Raw genomic sequence first — 14704 nt, forward strand, 5'->3', positions numbered from 1 at the left:
CTTTGAGGTAAACAGGGTAACATTTTCTGATGATGAATTGCCTGTGGAAGGCACAGAACACAATAAAGCTCTCTACTTGACGGTCAAGTGTGAAGATTCAATGGTTACTCGGGTGTTGATCGATAACGGGTTAAGTGCTAATATTTGTACGTTGTCCACATTGAACAAGTTGAAGATTGATGATGATAGAATCCGCAAAAAATAGTATTTGTGTTCGAGGGTTCGACGGAGGGGAACAAACATAGTGGGGGATATTATACTCGAATTGACTATTGTCCCAGTCGAGTTCACTATGGAATTTCAGGTGTTGGATGCTGTAGTGTCCTACAATCTTTTGTTGGGTCGACCATGGATCCACACGGCCAAAACAGTGCCTTCCACACTGCACCAAATGGTCAAGTTCGAGTGGGACATACAAGAAATCCTGTTATATGGGGAAGATCCCACATACGCCATGAATGATGCCATTGTGCCCTTTATAGAAACTGAAGAAGATAAGGGACCATGGGTTTATCAGGTCTTCGACACGGTCCCGGTGAACAAAGTGCCCAAGGGTAAAAGCATTCCATGTCCCAGGGTGGCAGCTGCGACCGTCATGGTAGTATCAGAAATGCTGAGTAATGGGTTCGTGCCAGGAAAAGGTCTGGGGGCTGAGCTTCAGGGCATTGTTCAACCTGTTTCTCTGCCCAAAAATCTGGACACCTTCGGACTGGGGTTCAAACCAACAGCGGAAGATGTTAGAAGGGCTCGTAAACTGAAAAAGAAAGCTTGGGTTCTTCCCAAACCGATTCCACGCTTGTCCAGGTCCTTCGTCAGGCCGGGTGGCAAGAAGCAATCATTGGCAAAGGTGTCGGGTCCACTGATTGGTGCAGAGGGGAACTTGGATAAGGTGTTCGAGAGGGTATTTGCTGAAGTGAACATGGTTGAGGCCGGGGAAGGGTCAAGCAAAGCAGATATACAGTACATCGGACCACATGCTAACATCAACAATTGGGAAGCTACTCCTCTTCCAATTCGGAGGGAGTCGTGGTAGTGGGTTTTGTTTTCCTTTTGTCACCTGGATTATTCCAGGGTTTGTAATTCAGTTGCTATGTTCCGTCCGTTTGGATGAGTTAAAACCCTGTTATCTTTACATTCAATGAAATGCAATTTTCTTCTTTCTTCATTCCTAATTTTGTTTCCATTTTTTCTTTTCTTTTTGTACAGTTCTTTTTATGCTGATATCAATGATATGACATGCATGAGGAATCTTCGGCCCAGTTTTAAAAGCCAATTTAGCTCAAAAATAATAATACAAGAAATCGAGTGTGATGATGGGGTGGAATGTAACGACAATGAGGCTTATGAGGAAATTAGTAAAGAATTAAGTCACTTTGAAGAAAAACCCAAACCTAACCTAAATGACACAGAAGCAGTTAATCTAGGGGACCAAGACAATGTGCGTGAAACTAAAGTAAGTGTTCAGCTGGAGCCACAACTCAAGGAGATAATTAAAGTATTGCATGAGTACAAAGATGTTTTTGCATGGTCGTATGATGATATGCCAGGTCTAAGCACTGATTTGGTGGTTCATAAATTACCTACTGACCCGACATTCCCTCCTGTCAAACAGAAACTAAGAAAGTACAAAACAGAGATGAGTGTAAATATTAAAGAAGAGGTTACCAAGCAGTTCGATGCAAAAGTCATTCGGGTCACTCGGTATCCCACTTGGTTAGCCAATGTTGTGCCTGTGCTGAAGAAAGATGGCAAGACCAGGGTGTGTGTTGACTATCGAGATCTCAACAAGGCAAGCCCAAAAGATAATTTCCCATTGCCGAACATCCATATTTTAATCGTTAATTGTGCCAAACATGAGATTGGTTCTTTTGTGGATTATTATGCGGGTTATCATCAAATTTTAATGGACGAAGAAAATGCAGAAAAGACGACATTCATCACGCCGTGGGGAACGTACTGTTATCGGGTCATGTTGTTTGGTTTGAAAATTATTGGGGCAACTTATATGAGGGCAATGAAAACAATATTCCATGATATGATACACAAGGAAATCGAGGTATACGTGGATGATGTGATCGTGAAGTCTAGACAGCAGTTTGACCATGTCAGGGATTTGAGGAAGTTCTTTCAAAGGCTTCGCAGGTACAATCTTAAGCTCAATCCTGCAAAATGTGCTTTCGGGGTGCCATCTGGAAAGTTGTTGGGATTTATAGTCAGCCGGCGGGGTATTGAACTAGACCCATCGAAGATCAAAGATATTCTAGAATTGCCACCTCCAAGAAACAAAACTGAGGTGATGAGTTTGTTAGGAAGATTGAATTATATCAGTAGGTTCATTGCTCAGCTCACGACAACTTGTGAGCCGATTTTCAAGCTGTTACAGAAAGATGCTGCAGTCAACTGGACTGATGAATGTCAAGAGGCATTTGATAAGATAAAGGGGTATTTGTCGAACCCACCCGTGTTGTCCCGCCAGAACCAGGGCGGCATTTGATTCTATATCTGACGGTTTTGGATAATTCATTCGGCTGTGTACTGGGGCAGCATGATGTTACGGGTAGAAATGAGCAGGCTATCTACTATCTCAGCAAAAAGTTCACATCTTACGAGGTTAAGTATACTCATCTGGAGAGGACATGTTGCGCCCTAACTTGGGTGGCGCAGAAGTTGAAACATTATTTGTCATCCTACAACACTTACCTCATATCTCGCTTGGACCCATTGAAGTATATTTTTCAGAAGCCTATGCCTACAGGGAGGCTTGAAAAGTGGCACATCTGCTTACAGGGTTTGACATTATCTATGTGACACGGACTGCGATGAAAGCACAGGCACTAGCCGATCATTTGGCTGAGAACCCCGTCGATGAAGATTACGAACCTTTGAAAACTTATTTCCCTAATGAAGAAGTGATGCACATTGATGAATTGGAACATGTTGAGAAGCCGGGATGGAAATTTTTCTTTGATGGGGCTGCAAATATGAAAGGCGTGGGAATAGGAGCGATACTTATTTCGGAAACAGGTCAGCATTACCCTGTTACAGCGCGACTTCGTTTTTACTGTACGAACAACATGGCAGAATATGAGGCGTGTATATTGGGATTGAGATTAGCTGTAGATATGGGTGTACGGGAAGTCTTGGTCATGGGTGACTCAGACCTACTAGTACAACAAATTCAAGGAGAGTGGGAAACACGGGATTTAAAACTTATACCGTACCGGCAATGTCTGCATGAGCTTTGTCAGCGGTTTCAGGCTATAGAGTTCAGGCACATTCCAAGGATTCATAATGAGGTTACCGACGCTTTGGCTACTTTAGCATCGATGCTGCATCATCCAGATAAGGCTTATGTTAACCCGTTGCAGATTCAGGTCCGTGATCAGCATGCTTACTGTAATGTGATAGAAGAGGAACTCGACGGTGAGCCGTGGTTCCATGATATCAAAGAGTACATCAGGATAGGAGTATATCCGGTACAGGCCACCGGTGATCAGAAAAGAGCGATTCGGCGATTGGCAAGCGGGTTTTTCTTTAGTGGAGGAGTGTTGTACAAAAGAACTCCAGACCTCGGTTTGTTGAGATGCATGGACGCAAGATAGGCCACATCTATCATGACTGAGGTACATACCGGAGTTTGTGGACCGCATATGAGTGGGTACGTTCTGGCAAAAAAGATTCTCCGAGCAGGTTATTATTGGCTCACTATGGAGCGGGATTGTATTAGTTTTGTGCGTAAATGTCATCAGTGCCAAGTGCATGGAGATTTGATTCATTCTCCACCATCAGAACTACATACGATGTCCGCACCATGGCCTTTTGTGTCATGGGGCATGGATGTTATTGGGCCAATTGATCCAGCAGCATCAAATGGACACAGGTTTATTCTGGTAGCTATAGACTATTTTACCAAATGGGTGGAAGCTAAGATGTTCAAGTCTGTGACTAAGAAAACTGTGGTCAACTTTGTGCACTCAAATATCATATGTCGGTTTGGGATTCCGAAGGTAATCATCACGGATAATGTGGCTAATCTTAATAGTCATTTGATGAAGGAGACATGTGAGCAATTTAAGATTACTCATAGGCATTCTACTCCATACCGTCCCAAGGCAAATGGTGCGGTTGAAGAAGCCAATAAGAATATAAAGAAAATACTCCGAAAGATGGTTGAAGGGTCTAGACAGTGGCATGAGAAGTTACCTTTTGCGTTGTTAGGGTACCGCACCACCATTCGTACCTCGGTGGGGGCGACTCCTTATTCATTGGTGTATGGCACCGAGGCAGTAATACCTGCAGAGGTGGAAATCCCGTCTCTGCAAATCATCACGGAGGCTGAGATCGATGATGATGAATGGGTGAAAAGCCGCCTTGAGCAGTTGAGTTTGATTGACGAGAAGAGATTGGCATCAGTGTGTCATGGTCAACTGTACCAGCAAAGAATGGCAAGAGCGTACAACAAGAAAGTGCGTCCGAGCAAGTTTGATGTCGTACAGTTAGTGCTGAGACGTATTCTGCCTCATTGGGCTATAGCAAAAGGAAAATTTGCCCCAAACTGGCAGGGACCATTTGTAGTAACCAGAGTGTTGTCTAACGGCGCACTGTATTTGACAGATGTAGAAGGAAAATGTATAGAAATGGCCATCAATTCCGATGCGGTCAAGAGATATTATGTATGATTTCTTTATTTCTGAATGTATCTGTTTGTATTTGGCATACCGTAAAGATTTAAATGACGAAGGTATTTTGTCCTGCTATCCAAACACTTTTATCCCTTGTCATCCTCTTTGAGCCTTACTTATTTTTCATACCCCTCTTTCGGAATCAATGGCACTATCAAGGAACACAGGTGCCGAACATAAAAGAAAGAAAAGAGGAGCAAAGGGAAAAGGAAAGAAAAGGAAAAAAAAAGAGAAAAGAAAAAATGAAAAATGAAAGGAAAAGAAGAAGAAAAGAAAGAAAAGGAAAGAAAAAAAAACACAACAACAAAGGTAATTATGATACCGTGAACTACGTTTGACTTGATCCCGAAAGGGTACGTAGGCAGCCTTACGCCGAGGTTCAGTCATACCCAAAATAAAAATCCAAAAGTCCCCAAGCAAGAAACTGGGGCAGAAGTTGTGATTGTAGTTAGCAGTTGGATTCCGAAAGTTGTAATTGGAACCCATTTGAATTGTTTTGAGCCTTTTTATAACTTTCTTTTTAACCCAATCCAAAAGCCTACATTACGGTCCAAAGAAAGACCTTCTGGTCAATTTTTGAGAAATGACAAGTTGAGCAGGTAGGAGTAACTCACGATAGGGGCAACACTCTGGTTCAAGCAAGAAACAACTAAGTAAAAATGAGAGAGTCTTATTGGTGAAAACCTTCACAGGCACCATAAGGCGACGAGAGCTAAGAGAAAAATAAATGAGAGAGTCTTATTGGTGAAAACCCTCTCGGGCACCTTAAGGCGAAAGTAAGTTGAAAAATGGTTAATTGGCAAAAGGTCTGTGGGTGGAAAACTGTTTCGAGGCACCGCATGATGAACAAAGTTAAGGTTTGGGTAAAGTAATCAAGTGATGGAAATTCTGGGGTAACAAAGTATGGCAATTGAAAGTTGGTTAGTTGGACAGATTGGGCCGATTAATCCAAAATGCATGTCATGACCATTGGTACCGGCTGTTCCGCTCAGATAAGTTTCTTTTCCTTCTCTTTTTAAACAGTCATCTGGTTTAGGATTCTTCTTATCCTTAACTCAAAAAATCATTGCATCTCATTTTCTTTTGAGGGTTTTATCTAGCTAAGATGTTTCAGTGACAGTTTTGTTCAATGCAAGCAAAAAGGACTTCAAAGCTCATTACCATCTTCCTAAAATGGTAAAGCTTAATGTTGTTAGAGCATGGCACCAACAACATGATGTAAAATGGAATATGGGAAGTCGCAGGAAGTTTCATCGGTGGAAGAATTGGGAAATGTTTCGGGAAATGTAAAGGTTCAGACAAAAGGGTCGAGGGTATGGAACAACAGCACGGGTACAAAACATTCAGTTTGTCAGAGGTTGGGGAATTCGAAAGTCAGTCAGAAAGTCAGGCGGTTCAGGGTCAGTTCAAGGAAGTCAGTCAACGCAAAGCAAAGTAGTGGAAGGATTTTTCAGCAAGAATGCCATCAACTAACCACCGTTTTAAACTAACAAAATTTTCTTTGATTGAAACAGGTGCAGAAAAGTTACTTGTTGAGGAGGAATTCTTCAGGAGGGAAAAACAAGCAGTAATCACGTTTGACCGCAAAGTGCGGTTTGATTAAATACAAGATAATCATGAATAGCATAGGGGAATATAATTTGGTTGCAAAGTTTGCATGTTTAGGATAAAATTCAAGTTGTCAGGACTTTCCTGGATAATAGGACGTAATTCAAATACCCGGGTAAGATAACATGGTGTAGTGAGAAGTAACACCTTAGGTTCATAATTGTTTGGAGTTGTCAGGATCTCCCTGGATAAAAGGATGTAGTTTAAACCCTTGTAGATAACATGATGTAGTGAGAGTAACACCTTAGGTTTGTAATTATGAGGAGGTGTCAGGACCTCCCTGGATAATAGGATTTAGCTTTCAATTCTTAGTAATATGTGATAATATGATTCAGTTTAACACTCACCCATACACCCGGCTTCCAAACTGGGGCAGAAAATTTTCGTCGGTTGATTATTTTGTTGAAGTCAGGAGTCCGCCTGGAGAACAGAGACATACTTTTCAAGTTTGATGTTAGGAGTCCGCCTGAAGAACGGAGACATACAGTTTAAATTTTAAAAGTCAGGAGTCCGCCTGGAGAATAGAGACATTCAATTTCAAAATTCAGAAGTCAGGAGTCCGCCTGGAGAATAGAGACATACTGTTCAAATTTTAAGCAATCAGGAGCCCGCCTGAAGAACAGAGGTGATACAATTCGAATTTTAGTTATCAATCAATTTCTTGTCTAATTTGAAATCAGGAGTCCGCCTGGAGAATGGAGGTATCAAATATGTAAGTTGTCGAAATCAGGAGCCCACCTGGAGAATGGAGGAGTTAAAATTTAAGCGGTCGAAATCAGGAGCCCGCCTGGAGAATGGAGGTATTAAATTTTAAGTATTCGAAATCAGTAGCCCGCCTGGAGAATGGAGGTATTAAATTTTTAAGTAGTCGAAGTCCGGAGCCCGGCTGGAGAATGGAGGTATTAAAATTTTTAAGTAGTTGAAGTCAGGAGCCCGCCTGGAGAATTGAGGTTTTTATATTTTAAGTTGAGTTGAAGTCAGGAGTCCGCCTGGAGAATAGAGATATTAAAATTCAAGTTTAGTTTTAAATTCTCATCTAGTAACATGTACCCAGTTTTCAAACCGGGGCAGAAAGTTTTCGTTGTTGTGTTTGTGTTGTGAAGTCAGGAGCCCGCCTGGATAACAGAGGAATACATACAGTTCAAGTTTCAGAAGTTGGGGGCCTGCCCAGACAACAGAGGAATACATTCAAGTTCAAGTTTATTCAAGTCCCGCAAGTTGAAGAGAAGGAACGACATCTTAGTTAGCAATCTGGAGTAGCAACGATGGATCTCAACAGAGGAACGCAAGACGATAAGAAAGTACAAGAACAAGTTTGAAGATTTTAGAAAGGATCTTGTAATTCATAGTTCATAGCTTAGTCTAACTTCTTTTATTTATTTTTACACGGTGTAATAAGGGAAGTTAGCAAGCAGTAGCAGCAGCAGTCGCAGTAAAATCACAGCTCCTGGTAGCCCCAGCTACCAGACATTCCGGAACTATACTGACCTGATTCCTGTTTAGCCCAGGATATGTAGGCAACCACTGAAGCAGGGTGCGGTCAAACTTTTCAAAACTGCTTCACACGGAATTTTCAAACGGGCAAAATCGCTTGTATTTGCTCACTTGTCTTTGCACGAAAACTCTTCGTGTTTCCGAGCAAAAAGGGGCAGCTGTGAACACGTGATTTTTGCCATAAGCAAATTATTCTCAAAATTCAAATAAAACAATTTCCTTGTTATTTTACAATTTTTGTTGAATTTTGTGTCATTTTCCAGTAAGTGTTGCATTTTATTTGTGCATGATAATTCATATGAAAAGAAAAAAAAATACATTTGCATTTGCATTAAATTTCCCATTTTAGTACTAATTTAGAATAAGATATGAAGAAAATGACAAAAATAGTTCACTTCAGGATTTTTATTGTTTTAATTGTGAAATTGTCACAAAATAGTTTTAAAGTAATTTTAGACATCAATTAGTTTAGTTTATTTTTTTATTTTTGCAGTCTTTATAAATCAGAAAATTAGTAACAAAAATGAGGTGGAAAATATGGAGTAATTAATTGGGAAATCTAAATAAAGAGAGAAAATAATTGAAGGAGGAAAATAAAAGAAATTACAAGGGAAAGAAGGGTCTTAGGCAAATAACTAGAACTGGGTTGTTCTTGGTCAAAATTGCTTGGCCCAATTCATTAGTCTCCATAGCCCAAAACAAATCCGAACCAGTTCGAGCCCAAAAATGCTAACCCAGTCCGTTCCCCCTTCTAATCGAAACGACGTCGTTTCGTGGTCTCCGAATCAGGACCGTCGGATCTCATCAATCCAACGGTCCGGAACTAACGAGGTTCTTGATTTAAAATGGTCGGAGAAGCCCACCCTAGTCCCTCGTCTTCCTCACCCTACCTCTCCTCTCAAACCCTAATCCAAGCCACCACCAAACCCCTCGCCGGTAGGAAACACAACATACACCGTTCACCCCCAAACTTACACCACAGATTCACCATGAAATCCTTTTTACAACCATACCGTTGGTTTCCCTCGAATCACAACCAAGGCCGTCGAATATTGATTTTAAATTTTCCGGCTAAGTCGTTACTTTGTCCAAACTGGCCCAAAATCACACCCCACCGTCCCCAGACCTCCCTCAACCCAAATCCATGACCATCTTCCTTCGAATCTCGGTGAAGCGGCTCGAATTTCAAATCTAAGAGTTTCCGGCCAAAACCCTAACCCCAAATCTTTGTGATTTTTAACTGTAATATCCTTAACCATGTGTTCTCTTGTGAAAAACACATGGTTAGGGATGTTGCGTGTCAAAAATTTTGAAAAATTCGGACGGCAGTGGCTGACCGGAGTTTTCTCCCCATCGGTGAGTTTCTCCCCAACTTTCTAAGCTCGTTTTCCATCAGTGTAGCCTAATTTCCGTATTGATTTTAAGTAACATTAATCCATCCTTGCGTTTCACTTAAATGTTAGAGTAATTCTTTGTTAGTGTTGAGTTTTGTCTCTTTAATTTTGATTCAATTTTTCCGTCTTGGTTTAACTCTTGTTATATTGGAATTAGTCGTGATTCAGTTCACAATTATGTTCTATTTTTAGTCTCAACCTTGTGTTTAATCCGTGTTTACCAGTTCATGATGTTAGTTTTACAATTTCAGTGTTGTTTGTCAATCGTTAGTTCATTTCTTTCGTTTAATCGCTGTTTACTTCAGTCTAATGATAGTACTAATTGAAGAATTTAGGTGAGTTAGGATTAGATTTTAGTTGTGTTGATTGGTTATAGCTGGTTTAGACTCATTAGGATTAACTTCAGTTGTTTTTTTAACAGGGGTAAGGGGGTTGTTGTAGTTAGCATTGGGCTGTAAATTTCAGACTAGTAGAAGGGCATTTTAGGGATAGAAAAGGGTAGGTTCTTTAGGAATAGTAATTTCAAAGTAAGGGTAAGGGTAGTATAGGTATTTGGTGGGTAGAAGAGCATCCTAGGGCCTTCTAGAATGGTACTTTAGTGTAGATGTTAGCATAATAGAGGGACTTGCTTGTTTGGCAAGTCACAAATAAAGGGACCAAACTGAAATAAAAGAGGGACTGAAGATGTAAAGTAAAAAATCTGAAAGAATCCTAATTTCTGCCTATAAAAGGTAGTCTCTACAGCCTTGTTTCAAAGGTTTTTTTTTGAAAAAAAAAGAGGCTGGAAAACTCAAAAGAAAAAAAACAAAAGTTTGAAATCTGAGAGAGTGAGAGTTCCTTCTAGATCTTAAATCTTCTAAAACCCAAAAATAACACAAAAAAAACTCCAAAAATACTATTCCATTGAAGTTTTCCTTAGATTAGTTTCGAGTTTCAGTTGTTAATTCAAATTTCTAGCTCAGATAAGGATGTGTTTCTGGCTGCTGAGGTTTCAGAAGTTTTCCTGGGTTTAATTTCGAGTCAGTTTGGGTTCAATCAAGTCTATTTTGATTATTTTGTTGGTGTTGTTCCTCTGTCATTCATTCCTGGGCTGTTGTGATGCTGTTTTAAGTCTAAAATCGATCCTGTGCTGTTGGTTTCAACTGCTGATTGTTTGCTTGCCACTGCTGACTCCTTCTTCCTTTAATTTTGCTTCATTTCCAGGTACATGTTCGAACTCTCCCTGTAATGACAAAATTGAAGTGAAATCAATGCTCATTTTAGATTCAAATTCGATGGAACCTTTATAGTTGCAGCCAATTGATGTAGTTTTAATTTGTTGGTTTGAGTTCCGACTTGTTTAATTAAGTAATGTTGCCAACTAATACGGACGTGATAGTCTGTAATGTGAACTGTTGAACTCCTTTTGAACTGGTGATTGCCTATTTGGTGTAGTTTAGTGGATTGTTAGCTTAGTTTGTGTTTCAAGTAGGTGTAATTGGGAAATGTGTCAAGCTATTGCATTACCTGGAAATTTCATCTTGAGCATCTGAACTGGACAATCATTAATATTGTTTAATTTGGTTGAATAGCAGTAGAAGTTGAATCCCTGAATTGGAATGGCAGTATTCATATCAGCTGTTAGTAATTCTGATCATAATTATTAATTAGTCTTCTAGTTTGAGTAACATTTTCCCATCACGCCCCTTCGTGGCTGTGATTTGAGCTCGACGTTGGCTTCATAGCCAGTTGTTGTAGTCATTCAGGTTGGGATTTGATCCCAGACTTTTGCTTCACAGTTGCTTGAGTTGCCCTCTACGTCCACTGGGCTGCCGGTTTCCATTTGTGCCTGGATGCGTTATTAGGCAGCCCAGGTCTGTCGCGGTCGAGTGATGACTTGAATTGGGCCTGGGGCATTAATAGCTTGAAGCAACTAGTTAAACAGAATGGCGCCCCGAGGACTCGATCCCTGGACTTCACAGATATCTGTTGTTGTGTTCGAATTTTGGGACAGCATCAGGCCCAATGCCTGTAGCTGCGGGAGTTTGAGCTCACAGCATATGCGTTATATGATTTGGGCCCTCTGGGCTCAAGACCAATTTTCTCCGTATTTTTATTTGATGTTTGAACTCGGGCTTGAAAGTCACAGCCTTAGCTAATGAGGATTCTTAGAGACGAATGAAGAAGATAATGGTAATGGCCTTTAGTTTGATTTTAAAACAAATGAGACGAGTCTCGCCGAACAAAATAAAATAAATTGTGGGGACCTCCATAAGTGGTTATTAAAATACTTAGAATTTGGGAGGGCCGTCTAGTAAACTTCACGGCCTTCCCCAAATAATAATACGTTAGACTCTTTAGACGCGATTTAATTAACATTACCTCCCTAAACTCGGGTGCACATTTATGTGACCCAAATCCAAATCTAAACGGAGTCGAGATGTGTCAACAACCATGGGTGCATTGATTGCGACATGGTTCGAGACACATTTTCACGACGTTGCAATTCTTTAAGAAAAAATATAAATAATAAACAAAGTAAAATAAAAATAAAAAATATAATTATAATAAAAGAGGTTCAAAATTCAATAAAGGCATATAAGCTAGCACACATTAAAGTCACATAAAATCAAGTACAACAGTTAAGCTACCGTGCTAGAACCACGGAACCCGGGAATGCTTAACACCTTCTCCCGGGTTAACAGAATTCCTTACCCGGATTTCTGGTGCGCGGAATGTAAGACAGAGTCAAATCTTCCTCAGTTCGGGATTCGAAACCGGTGACTTGGGACACCATTAATTTCCCAAGTGGCGACTCTGAAATTTTAATAACCAAATCCCGTTCCGATTGTCCTTTAATTGGAAAAACTCCTTTACACCCTTGTAGGGTGTAGTAAAAAGGAGGTGTGACAGTCCTCCCAAATGTCATGAACCCGCTTCCGCAATGAAAGAGGGGGCGCGACAGCATGGCGACTCTGTTGGGGATTTTTAGGCTTTTACCATTTCAAGCTATTACTGTGACTTTACATTTTTTTGTGCCTTTTGTTTAATACCTTTAAGTATGTAATTACCTCTTCTACCGCAAAAACTGACTCATCTCTTGTTTCTTTTACTGTTTTCCTTTACGACACTCCTTTATTACTGTTTTAAATTATTGTAATTATTACTTTATGAAGGTGCAAATACGTGACAACTTGTTTTAATTATTGCATAAGCATGCTTTTAACATCATATTCCATTCGTGCCAAACAAAAACTATAGCAATGCTTATAATGAGTGGTTGCGCTCCTCTGATATTCTCACCCTTTAAATCCGGCAAAGGCGTATTTGCAGTAAAACCAGTCGATCAACGGTGTAGTCGACGGTTCCGTACCTTTCCCTCTTGAGTTGTCCGCTCAAGGGTACCAGTCTAAAACCCTCCATAGAAACCTTACTCTGTTTAATTGTGCATGCATGATGGTCAAACCTAGCTGAGTCAGTTATGTTGTCCACAAAATGACTCCTTAAGATAGCCTTGTCTAAAGTACACTAGGTTTCCCAAAAAACCCAAATGGACACTATCACGTTTTGTGCATTTATTAGGAGAACTAAATGGTTTTATGCCAATTATTGGTATTTAATAGTCGAGTCTGGTGGGGCTAAGGGCCTAACCCTTTTGTCTTGCAAAAACATGAGGCACGAAGTCCCCAGATTCGGCATGGTCACAAACATCAACCCAAGATTGCTAAGCTGGTGGGAGGATCTTCATTCCAGTGATCAGACTCTTGTCTGGAAATACCGAGGAAATCTACCTTCCCTCTTGGAGTTCCAACCCAACAACAAAATTATAGAAGCTGCTACTCTGTTCTGGGATTGTGATAGGTCTGTGTTTCGCTTCGGAGAGATTGAGATGACACCCCTGCTAGAGGAAATATGAGGATTGGCTGGTATATCATGGGATACCCTGGGTTTGTTAATGCCGGAAAATCGTAAGGGTAGAGGTTTTCTCAAAATGATGGGCCTAAAGAAGAATCCAGACTTGACATGTTTGAAGGAGTCCCACATTCCCTTTGATTATTTGTATGAGAGGTACGGTCACAACAAATCCTACCGCACATATCCGGATGAGTTCGCCCTTACATCGTTGGGGCATATTCACCGAAGGGTCTTTGTCTTCATGTTCTGCTTCTTGGGGATGATAGTGTTTCCAATGAAAAGCAAGGATCCACACCAGGCTAACCATGGTCACCAAAACTTTGATGGAGGGAATTGGTGGACAACCTTTTAGCATAGTGCCCATGATCATCGTAGAGATATACCGAGCCTTGGAAAAATGTCAACAAGGAGCCCCACTAAGGTCAAACCTTCTTTAGAGGAAGAACAAATGAACAAGTTTTTCATCTGGATCAGGACCCGCAATACTATAAAAGGCTGATGTTGATCGAGAGCCAGAAATTTTCCGATATCATTAAGCTTGGGGAAAGGATCGAGGAAGACATTAAATGTGGTATGGTTACGAACTTTGAAGCTTTGCAAGCTACCAATAAGGGTTTACAGATTGGTGGTACGTAATAAGGGACGTAGGTGCCGTAATGGTTGCACAAAAAGCCAAATCCCCTATCAAATACCAAGCCTATCTGATACCTCCACTCACATATCAGCCTACCCCAAATTATCAAGCACCCTCACCCTCTTACCAAACTCCACTACCTACTTACCAATCACCTCTACCTCCTACATATCAACCTACCTCACCCAGATATTCCCAACCCGTACATGTCTACCAAGCCTACAATGCTCAGCCAACCCACTATCAATAACCTCCCACATGTTAGAACTTTCCTAAACCTCGACCAAATTTCAACCGCAGACCCCCCAAACAGTATACCACCATTGCTGAACCGAGTGACCACCTGTATGAAAGGCTCAAAGCTGCCGGTTACATAACCCATATCCTTGCTATAACCCCTGAAAACCCTTCTCAGTGGGTTAATCTGAATAAATCCTGTGCACACCATTTCGGCATGAAAGGGCATACTATTGATGAATGCCGCTCTCTGAAAGACAAGATCCAGACTTTGATTGATAACAAGATCATTGTGGCAAAGGAGCCTACTCCGACTGTCTACAACAATCCTCTGCCAGACCATATGGTGGAGGTGTTCACATGATTGAAATAGAGGATGATTGGGATCCCAAAGGATCGATCGGTTTAATCACAGAAGGTGATGAACCAAAAAAACCAATAGTCACCCTTAATCTGATTGTAGTCCAAACTCAGCCTTCTGGGGATGCCGAGGTAAAAATGTTTATACCACTTGAGTTTGAAGCACCAACACCAATTGAGGTCGAGTTTAGGTCCCCAACAAACGCACCCGCACCATTTGAAGTTGCGGTTTTATCCTACAAAATACATGCTCCGTTCGGAGTAAAGGCGCCCATTCCAGTAGCAATGTCGGCCGTAACACCATTCCATACAAATGCCATACCTTGGGATTACACAGCTGATGCGAGAAGAAAAGGGAAGGTCAAGTTTGGGGAAGCCGTTGCGGCATAGGGTATGACAAG

Source organism: Nicotiana tabacum, chromosome 3, assembly GCF_000715075.1.
Source record: "Nicotiana tabacum cultivar K326 chromosome 3, ASM71507v2, whole genome shotgun sequence".
NCBI classification, from domain to species: Eukaryota; Viridiplantae; Streptophyta; class Magnoliopsida; order Solanales; family Solanaceae; genus Nicotiana; species Nicotiana tabacum.